Below are 10,677 nucleotides of genomic sequence, written 5' to 3' on the forward strand. Positions count from 1 at the left end.
GTTGTCTTCAGCTCTTAACCAGCACCGTATTGCTCCACCTCAGATCCTAGGGGCCATGTTTCATTCTCTTCATTCTCCAGTTCATCAGATTCTCAACGTATGAGGAGATAATTTAATCTCAAATGGCACCTTCCTTCTGGAGGGAGGTGACATCAGCATTTCTATCTGCTATGACCAAGAGTTCTGCCAAATGGACTACACAGGAGGTCTTCCAGGCTGGCCCCTGCATGGACTCCACAGGAGGTCTTCCAGGCTGGCCCCTGCATGGACTCCACAGGAGGTCTTCCACGCTGGCCCCTGCGTGTCCCCTCCCTCAGCAGTCTCCACAGTCCAACTGCTTGCCCCATGCGCACAGGACTCCTGTGTTGGAAGTGAATCTGGACATGCATTCAGATGGAAAAGCATACACACGTGTGTCTGCTCCTCCCTCTTTAGGCCACCAAGGCATCTGTTAGGCTTCGCAAATTTTGTGTGGAGGGGCAAAATTGGGCAGTGTGTCCTCTTGTCATGAGGGTTTCTTGACTCAGGAACCCAGAGAAAGGCCAACAGGTGGGGCAGTGAGGGCAGCAGCAGGAGGTTGGTTCTGGTTTAGTAGCAGCTTCCGGTCCTGGGCAGTGGGAGTCTGGCCATCCTCTACCCTGTGTCCCACTGTCATTATGACTTCCTCCTGGGTCTTTCCTACTATCTTCTACAGCATGGCCCTTCAGTCCCCCAGCCTTTGCCTCTCTCAACCTCAGCTTGTTTGTCAAGACTTAGAATCTTCTAAGAGACAAAGCTCTGGGTGTATCCATGAGGGTGTTTCCAGAGAGGTTTAAGTGATGAAGGAAGACCCATCCTGATTGGACAGTGCCTTCCCATTGGCTGGACTTCCACACTGAATAACGAAGAGAACGTGAAGGCCAGCAAGAAGTCTTAGCAGGGAAAGCTGCTTGCCATCAAGCCTGACGACCCAAGTTCAATGCCAAGGTCCTCATGATAGGAGAGAACTGATTCCCTCCCACGAGTTGTATGGACAAATGGACATAAAGGGAAAAAATGTAAAAAATATTGTAAATATTTATTTATTTAATTTTGTGCGTATGAATGTTTTTCCTGGATATATGTATATGCACACTATCTGGTGCCTGATGCCCAGGGAGGTCAGAAGAGGGCATCAGATCCCCTAGAATTGGACATTATGGGTGCTTGTGAGCCACTGTATAAGTGCTGGGAACCAAACATGGGCGCCCTACAAGAGCAACAAGGGATTGTAACTGTTGAGCCATCTCCTGTGGTGATTTGTTTGTAACAGAAGAAGAGTGAGTTGAGCATCCCTCCTTCCTGGCTGCAGGGCTGCACACACCACGTGACCAGTTGCCTCCTGCTCTTTCTACTACGATCCCCCCCCGCCCCCCATGATACACCCTCACACGTCAAAACAAGCTGCCCTTCTTTAAATTGCTTTTGCCGGGAAGAAATTATTTAGCACACCTACCCACCACTATCCCCTTCTTTCTGTGTTTTCCAGTTCTGAACCCTTAAAGGAGAAACAAATCTGGCTGGGCTCTTTTCCCACAAGCCTTGCCTCTGGTGAGCCTACAGTTTACTTGCAGTTAGAACAAGGTACCCTCCCAATCAGGGAATGGCCTTATAGGGAAATAAAAGCCATGTGTTTGCCAGAGCCTGGAGCCGTGAGGGAGGTTAGCTGGAACCACAACACCACCGACTCCCTGTCTTCAGGTGTGCCTTTCCTTGTCCTCCATTGATGGCCAGAGGCCATGCCCTTCCTACAACACACCTGGAATATCAGGTAGCCTGTCAGATGAACCCCTGCTTCCCATACTCAGCCAGAATCTATTTAAACTTTATTCTTGCTGATATTCATCCTCTCTCTCTCATGCACGCTCTGTGTGTGTGTGTGTGTGTGTGTGTGTGTGTGTGTGTGTGTGTGTAATGTCTGTATTTCTGTCTCTCTCTGTTCTCTCTCTCTGATCTCTGTCTTTCTTTGTGTTCTCTCTCTGTCTCTCTCTGTACCTGTCTGTCTATCTCTCTCTGTTCTCTTTCTCTATGTTCTCCCTCTCTTTTTCTCTCTCCTTCTGTTATTCTCTGGACTATTCATTTGCCTACTTCCATTGTCTTGTTAATTTATCAACTAGGTTACAAAACCAGCACAGCCAGGGACGCTCTTGCTTTCCCTGTGTGTGTGGTAAGTTACTGGGTGGAACATGTCAGGAAGGTCAGGAGCGAGAAAAGGTGGGGGGAAGGGAGAGAGAAAAAAGAGAGAGACAGGAGAGAGAGAGAGAGAGAGAGAGAGAGAGAGAGAGAGAGAATAGCTAGTAGAGTGACTGATTCCCCATCACTGTCCAACACAAGACAGACCTGCAGGCAGATGATAATACTATCAGCCACACTAGCCATGATCCTCTGCTCTGCTCCTCCCTCCGGGATGCAGAGACAAGGACAGGACCATAGCTTATGGCTCTGCATCCCTGAGCATCATGACTGAGCCCTCACCTGCCCTGGATAGCAGACCTGGAGAATGGCAGGAAAATCCTTTCTTACAAACATACTGCACTGTTAGGCCGTGTGGAAACTAGTGAAAATGGCAGGCTCTGGGTTCACTGCCAGGGCCGTGTCTCCAACACACAAGGTGACAAGCAATAGAGGAAACGCCCAGCACTGACTTCTGGTCTTTGCATGTGCACAAGCAAGTACACATGTGTATACAATGACTCCATGTTCTAGGTCTGGTTCTGCTGCCACAGCCAGTTGTATGCCCTTCTGCCATCTCTTGTCCACTTTGGCCCTGTACGTCCTTGCTGCCTCCCAGGGGTGCTATGGAAGTCAGAGGCAGTGGTAACTGTAAGATGGCTGCTTTCATTGTCACAGTCATACTTGGCCTGGCCTGCAGCTGACAGCCCCTCCTCCTCCTCCAGGGGCTCACTGTCTGAAATAGACAAGCCCAGACCTACCTGCAACAAAGCACCGTGGGAGAAATGAAAACCAGCCAATGTATTCAATGAAACCGAGCTGATGTTTATCCTCAGACAGACTTGTTTCCAGTGCCCCGTCATCACACTGGAAGACAGGAGGAGGTGGTGATTCTAGCCAGCGCCATCCTGGTTCCAGATGCTCTCAGGTGAGTTTGATTCACGCAGCAGTCTGCCAAGTTACTATTACTTTCCTTTCTTCAGAGAAGGAAACTGGGCGCAAGTGAGAACAGAGGCTTGCACACATGGACACATCTGGAGAGTTGGTCCAGGACCCCAGTGGTGCCTCAGACCAGCAATCTCAGAGACTGCCCAGGCCAGCACTTGTAGGATGGTGTAGAAATCCCAGCTGGGTGACCGTGGTGACGCCCACAGCAGTATGGATGGTTCCTGGACACGAGGGACCTATGGAAAGGTTCCCTAGATCTAAGAGGGTCCAGATTTACCTGCAAAGAAGTGGGGCTCTGGCACTGTTCTAAGCAACTTCATAGAGAGGACACACAGCACATGAGTATAGAGAGGACACATGGCACATGAGTGTAGAGAGGGCACACGGCACTTGAGTGTAGAGAGAGAGGACACACGGCACATGTGTGTAGAGAGGACACACGGCACATGAGTGTAGAGAGGACACACGGCACATGTGTGTAGAGAGAGAGGACACACGGCACATGTGTGTAGAGAGGACACACGGCACATGTGTGTAGAGAGGACACACAGCACATGAGTATAGAGAGGACACACGGCACATGTGTGTAGAGAGGACACACAGCACATGAGTATAGAGAGGACACACGGCACATGAGTGTAGAGAGAGAGGGCACACGGCACATGAGTGTAGAGAGAGAGGGCACACGGCACATGAGTGTAGAGAGAGAGGACACACGGCACATGAGTGTAGACAGGACACACGGCACATGAGTGTAGACAGGACACACGGCACATGTGTGTAGAGAGAGAGGACACACGGCACATGTGTGTAGAGAGGACACACAGCACATGAGTATAGAGAGGACACACGGCACATGTGTGTAGAGAGGGCACACGGCACATGTGTGTAGAGAGGGCACACGGCACATGTGTGTAGAGAGGGCACATGTGTGTAGAGAGAGAGGGCACACGGCACATGTGTGTAGAGAGAGAGGACACACGGCACATGTGTGTAGAGAGGACACACGGCACATGTGTGTAGAGAGGACACACAGCACATGAGTGTAGAAAGGACACACGGCACATGTGTGTAGAGAGGACACACAGCACATGAGTGTAGAAAGGACACACGGCACATGAGTGTAGAGAGGACACATGGCACATGAGTGTAGAGAGAGAGGGCACACGGCACATGAGTGTAGAGAGGACACATGGCACATGAGTGTAGAGAGAGAGGGCACACGGCACGTGAGTGTAGAGAGGGCACACGGCACATGTGTGTAGAGAGGACACACAGCACATGAGTGTAGAGAGGACACACGGCACATGAGTGTAGAGAGGACACATGGCACATGAGTGTAGAGAGAGAGGGCACACGGCACATGAGTGTAGAGAGGACACATGGCACATGAGTGTAGAGAGAGAGGGCACACGGCACGTGAGTGTAGAGAGGGCACACGGCACATGTGTGTAGAGAGGACACACAGCACATGAGTGTAGAGAGGACACACGGCACATGAGTGTAGAGAGGACACATGGCACATGAGTGTAGAGAGAGAGGGCACACGGCACATGAGTGTAGAGAGGACACATGGCACATGAGTGTAGAGAGAGAGGGCACACGGCACGTGAGTGTAGAGAGGGCACACGGCACATGTGTGTAGAGAGGACACACAGCACATGAGTGTAGAGAGGACACACGGCACATGAGTGTAGAGAGGACACATGGCACATGAGTGTAGAGAGAGAGGGCACACGGCACATGAGTGTAGACAGGGCACACGGCACGTGAGTGTAGAGAGGACACACGGCACATGAGTATCTGGAGTAAACTTACCAATCCAACTTCACATACTTACTTGCCAGGGGACCCCATGATCACGAAGTGTGAGCTTATCCATTGCACTCTGGATTTCGTGACCCCTGCGATTTCCCCAAATGTGAGAAACTTGCCTGCCTAGTTTGTGGTAGTGGGGCCCTACATTCATGTTCTTTCCTTCTTAAAAACATATTTTTTAATTTAAAATATAAATAAATAAAATTTATCCCGTAGTTGCCAGCCTACTCTGGGTCCTGGACGTACCTGGGTTTTGAAGGCTATGAGCATCATTCACGCAGCTAGAACAAGAAAGACATGGGACAGACAAGTGACTTGTGCTTCAGGGACTGACGTCAGGGAGGCTGGGAGCTGGAAATCAGCTCCTGATCAAGGTCTTCTTGTGTCACAACCACCCACATTCCTAATCTGTGTTTCTGGACCTTTCCAAAGATCCTAGAGACAGTGGCTGAGGAAGTCAGCCATCCTGCAGGCAGAACTCAGGCTAGATGAGGAAACTACACAGAGAGAGGCCCGGAGAATGCAGGGAGAGCCAAGAAAGGAATTTCCAAGTGGCAGCCCGGAGGTGAGCAACCGTTGGAACCTCATACCAGGGCCAAGGGGCTCTAATCTAGATGTGGCCTATAAATTTAGTCCTATGTCCCTGGTAGTCAACAGGTCCCTTCTTGGGAAGATGGTTTTTCATTTTCCTCAGTAGACCATCATCTGATGCTTTGCAAAATTTGAAAAACAATGAAAATGACTCTAATTATAGGAGTGACCTTTTCAACACACTTCCACTGAGGAACAGATGGTGGAAATCCAAAGAAAAACGTCAAAGTGGAGTCAGGTTCGGACCAATCTCCTCAAGGGGAGCCCCCAGTTCCTCCCCTTGGGTGACCCAGGCAAAGGAAGTTTCCATCAAGACAGGCCTGACTCAACCTCTCCTGAGCAAACCAGACACCAGCCACCAAACTGCTAGCACAGAGTTTCCGTAATGAGCCACTTCCAGGAAAGCCAATAAAGCCTTTACTGTAAATTCAATAAACTGGATTTTGAACATGCGGGGTGCTGGGAGAGCCCAGGGCAGTGCCACCACCTCTACCCTCCCTTCTCTTGTCACACACAGGAGACAAAAAGGCAGTCCACCCTTCTCCCACTGCCAAGATCTCCCTGTTCCCCAAGTCATCTCAACACACACCCCCACTCCCCGGCCCAGGCCAGCAGACCAAGTCTAGCCAGGCACTAGACGGTCCTACCATTGCTCTGCCACCGCTAGTGGGGAAAGCCAGGCCTCACACCCTTCCAGCCCACCAGGGCTCAGGGATGTAGTAGGAGCGGAGGGCCACATTCCTGCCTGGATTCCACATGGCTAGCTTAGCCCCGGAAATAATAGCACACAAATTGTATTCTTTTAAACACTGCTTGGCCCATTACCTCTTACTGGCTAATTCTCACATCTTGATTAACCCATTTCTAATAATCTGTGTAGCACCACGAGGTGGTGGCTTACTGGAAAGGATCTTAACCTGCATCCATCTTGGAGAGGAGAGGCATGGCATCTGCCTGACTCAGCCTTCTTTCTCCCAGAATTCTGATCTGTCTACTCCACCCACCTAAGGGCTGGTCTATCAAAGGCCAAGCAGTTTCTTTATTAATTAACCAATGAAAGCAACAGATAGATAGATAGATGACACTCCCACATCACAGGGATACGGTTCCTACACTGGTGTTTCAAAGAACACTAGCCACCTGATTCAGAAAAAAAAGAAATGTACCTCCAAACCATTCAGTCCACATCAAGAACTTTAGCCCAAGGAAAAATAGCCACAGCGTTCCCTCTGTCCTGGTCAAAAACCTCCCTTCGCTCAGTTGTCCCACATTTACCATGGTCCACACTCCAAATCCCTCGCTCTTGGCCCTGACTTTGAGACCTGATTTTTACATACACACACACACACATGCACACACACATACACACACACATATGCATGCACACACACGCACGCACACACACATGCACACACACATGCACACATATATGCATACACACACACATGCACACACACATGCACACACACACAAATACACACACACATGCACACACGCACATGCACGCACACACACACATGCACACATGCGTGCACACATGCCTCCCATCTGTCGTCACAGGGCTGGGCCTACAGGAATCACAAAGTGTCTGATGTAAGCACCTCAGCAAGAACTGTGTGTGGGGACATTGGGAAGAGCAGGCCTTGGGTGTCCAGAATCAGCTTTTGTCTGATTCCACCCACTCAAGGTGAGTATCTCTGGAAAAGTCAAGGCAGACTGTGTGCTGGGGAATGAGGCAGGTGGCCTGTGGGGAAAGGAACGGTTTGACCAGCACAGCTAGGAAATGGGCTTTGATAGCAGAATGAGAGCCCTCCAAAGTTTTGAAGCAGAAAGCACTGAGACGTCAGAGCTCATCCACCTCAGCACCTAGCATTGTGAGGTGAAAAAGCTCCTGCCTGAAGAGGTGAAGAGACGCTCACAGGCACTCGTTCACTCCGTGGTACCGCCATAAGCCTGTCAAGGGCCAGCTCTGCCAAGGTTAGGGGATCCCATGAGATCATATATTAAAACTGTGTATCATGCTGCCCAAGGGAGGGGAGAGGAGAGGGAAAGATGAAGGGTGGGAGAAGGAGGGAGGGAAGGGAGGGGAGAGCTGGGAGGCCCGGGTGAGCACCTGGGATATCCAGCCAGGTGTCTTGACTTGCTCAGTGCTGCACCACAGGCTTGGAAAGGAGCCTCCTTCAGGAGGCTGAGACTCCCAGCAGGCTCCACAAGCCTGACCCTATAGGAACTGGCAAAAAAGAAAAAAAAAAGGAAAAAAAAACGCAACAGAAAACAAAACAAAACAAAAAACCCTTTTGCTCCTTGTGGGGTAGAGTTTCACATTCCTTCCCTGCCTCTGCTAGAGGACCACAGTGTCCTCAGCAGCAATGCGAGCCTGTCTAGAAGACATCCCATCCCACTTAGACGGTGGGCGTTCTCCAGATATTTTTTAAAAACTGCTTTTTTTGCGGGGGGGAGGCGGTTTTCCTCCAGCCCCAACCCGAGGACAAACCAGGCAGTATTCGCAGTTGGAGAACTCAGGGCCAGCATGTGTGGAGTACAGCATACATCTGCCGACAGGCCTGAAGGGCACCCATCTGCCTGTACTTTTCCATGAAGAGGAGGGAGGGGTCGGCACGAGACTGGCTTGCCCAGGGAGTCTGCCTGGTGGCCTGGCATTCTGGGGGGGGGGGGGGGTTTCCAGCCAGATCTGGGCAAGTTACAGGAACCTGACTGAGCTGTGGCCAAGGTCCCTGATAGGTGTAGGAGCATGGGCAGCTCTGGTCATACAGTGCTCCTGGACGCCCTGCTCCCCAAGTCAGCTTCCTCTCCTTGAGGGAGCTGTGTAGTATCCTGCCCATCATGTGCAGATCATAAATACACTGAGTGCTGGGTCCGGTCAGCCTCTTCTGTGCCCAAATGTCATCCTCTGTGATTGGGTTCAGCCCAGACACAGAGCCTCACTGAGAAAGTAAACTTCTGCCCCAAACAGAACAGGATGTTAGCTAGCATAGAGGCGACATGGGCTTCATGAAGAAGCAGCTAAACATATGGTAAGGAATTCGACATCCTCACACTGGGTGACTCTATCACCTTCTAGTTTCTGAACCTCAGCAAGCCACAGGATGGTGTGTCGGATCCATCCATATGATGAAAGTAGTTATAAAGCCAGCAGTTTATCCTGGTTATGAACAGCCAGAGTCACAAGGCCTCATCCCACCCTGACTTGTGAAGACACAAGGGAAGATGAAGATTCAAGAGGTACCCAGAGGACCAGTCCCCACTTTGTGAACTGCATGGGACAGCTGCCCTTTGACAGCCATATATGCAGAGGAAAAAGAGGTCCTAGCACAGTCTGCTCCAGGAGAACTCAGAAACTGGGAGCTCTGAGGAAGCCACTGGGGCTCAGGAGCAGTCTCCGAGGAACAAGCTAGACCTGTACCCTGGACGGGCCCCAAGTTCCTGTTGGACAAAGCAGCCAAAGCAGTCAGCCACTTTCCACCCTCCTTCCCACCAGTGCCTGCCTCTTCCTGCAAAACCTTGGAATAAAATCATCACATGATACAATGTTTCCTTAAGTGCTGGTTGACTGGACAATGTGTGCAGTATAATCATTCCAAGTGTGCTATTAAATATAAGTATTGGTTAATGACTGCGAGGCCGTTTTTCCAGGTTATTAGCGATGCTTTGGAGAGTCAGACTAGAGGAGACTAAAATAAATAGATCCTCCTGGGTGCTTTTCTGTGCTGTCCAAAAGAGCAGATATAAGTTTCATATTCACAAAACATGATCATTGTTAATCTCACCTTTGGCCTTTTAACACGCACATGGGACCATACCCTTTTCTGATTACATATCTTCAGTTATTCCTCGTGACACAAAGAATAAAACTGCAAGGCCTTTCAAGGCATGGAGAAGTTCCAGATCCCCCTCCCCCGCCAGCTGCACCTCATCTTCCTAGACATCACCCCCCAGATCCTACCTCAAAGCCACCCTCTGGATGTAGGACACGGTTCCAAACACTTGCAGCTGTGTGACCTTAAGCAAGTTTCTTAACTTCTCTGTGCCTTGGTTGCCAGTGGTAGAAGGAGAAAGACCTCATAACAGGAGACATTTGTGAGGCCCATGTCTGGCACACTGTCTTCTCCACCATGGCTTTCCCGCCGCTTCGTCCACAGAGCACGGGCGTCACTTCACTCTTACCTGGGAGATTTCTTACCCATCGGGCTATAGTTCATTTAATTTTGTTAGTTTTTTTCTTCTTATAGATACATATATGTTTATTTATTCCCAGTGTATCCATCTTCCTATCACTATCCAGTGAGCCAGCTCTGAGTTCAAGGCCTATTATGTTGTCCTGGGGAGCCCGCTTTGAGAGCAGCTGGCAGCCGCAGAGCGCCGTGTCTGCTCAACCGTATGAGTCTGTCTCACACATCTGAAGGCAGGAAATCCACGATCGAGATATTGATCTGCTAAGCGAAGGCCAGGTTTCTTCTCAGTGGCACACAGAAGCCTTCTCGCTGCCCCTCCACATGACAGAGGGAGTGCTGGTGCCTTCCTCTGTTTATATGAAAGAGACTCCACCCCGTAGCCCCATCTAAACCTAGTTACTTCTCAAAGGCCACACCACCAAATACTTCCTATCTCAGTGGGGGCTAGGGTTTCTGCATGTGACGATGAGGGACAGAGGTGTGAAGGCTGGAGAATTTATTATGGATGACTCATAAGCTCTATCCTTAAGTCAGTTTATGTAGCTGTGTCTTTTTAAGAACTTCTCCATTTCATCTGTGCTGTCTACTCTGCTGGTACACCAGTATAATCTGATAATCTTTATACTCTTTCCCGTTGCTGTGGAGTCTGTAGTGATGTCTCCTCTTTCGTTCCAGGCTTTAGAAACATGACTCTTCCTTTCCACAGCTAAAAGAATTTTTTATAAAATCCAGTTTTTAGTTTCATTCTTTTTTCCATAGCTCCTTTTCCATTTGCTGTTTCCCCCACCCCACTCTGCCCCTCCCTATTCTGCTCTGCCCCATCCCATCTACTGATAGTCTTTCCTTCCTCCTGGTCCCTTTGGCTAGACGGCTCTTTTCCTTCTTTCTCTATGCAGGTGAAGCTTTGGATTTGAGATTTATTGCCCTTAAAACTCTG

General features: G+C 49.9%; 1 pseudogene; it reads left to right on the top strand.

Annotated features, from left to right (window-relative positions):
* The first annotated feature begins 4,970 nt into the window (after window positions 1-4,970).
* LOC121438110 lies at window positions 4,971-5,118 on the top strand (annotated as a pseudogene).
* The last annotated feature ends 5,559 nt before the right edge of the window (window positions 5,119-10,677 follow it).

This window comes from Microtus oregoni, unplaced genomic scaffold (assembly GCF_018167655.1).
Source record: "Microtus oregoni isolate MIOR12 unplaced genomic scaffold, Mior012 000054F_ref0000373, whole genome shotgun sequence".
Classification (NCBI taxonomy): domain Eukaryota; kingdom Metazoa; phylum Chordata; class Mammalia; order Rodentia; family Cricetidae; genus Microtus; species Microtus oregoni.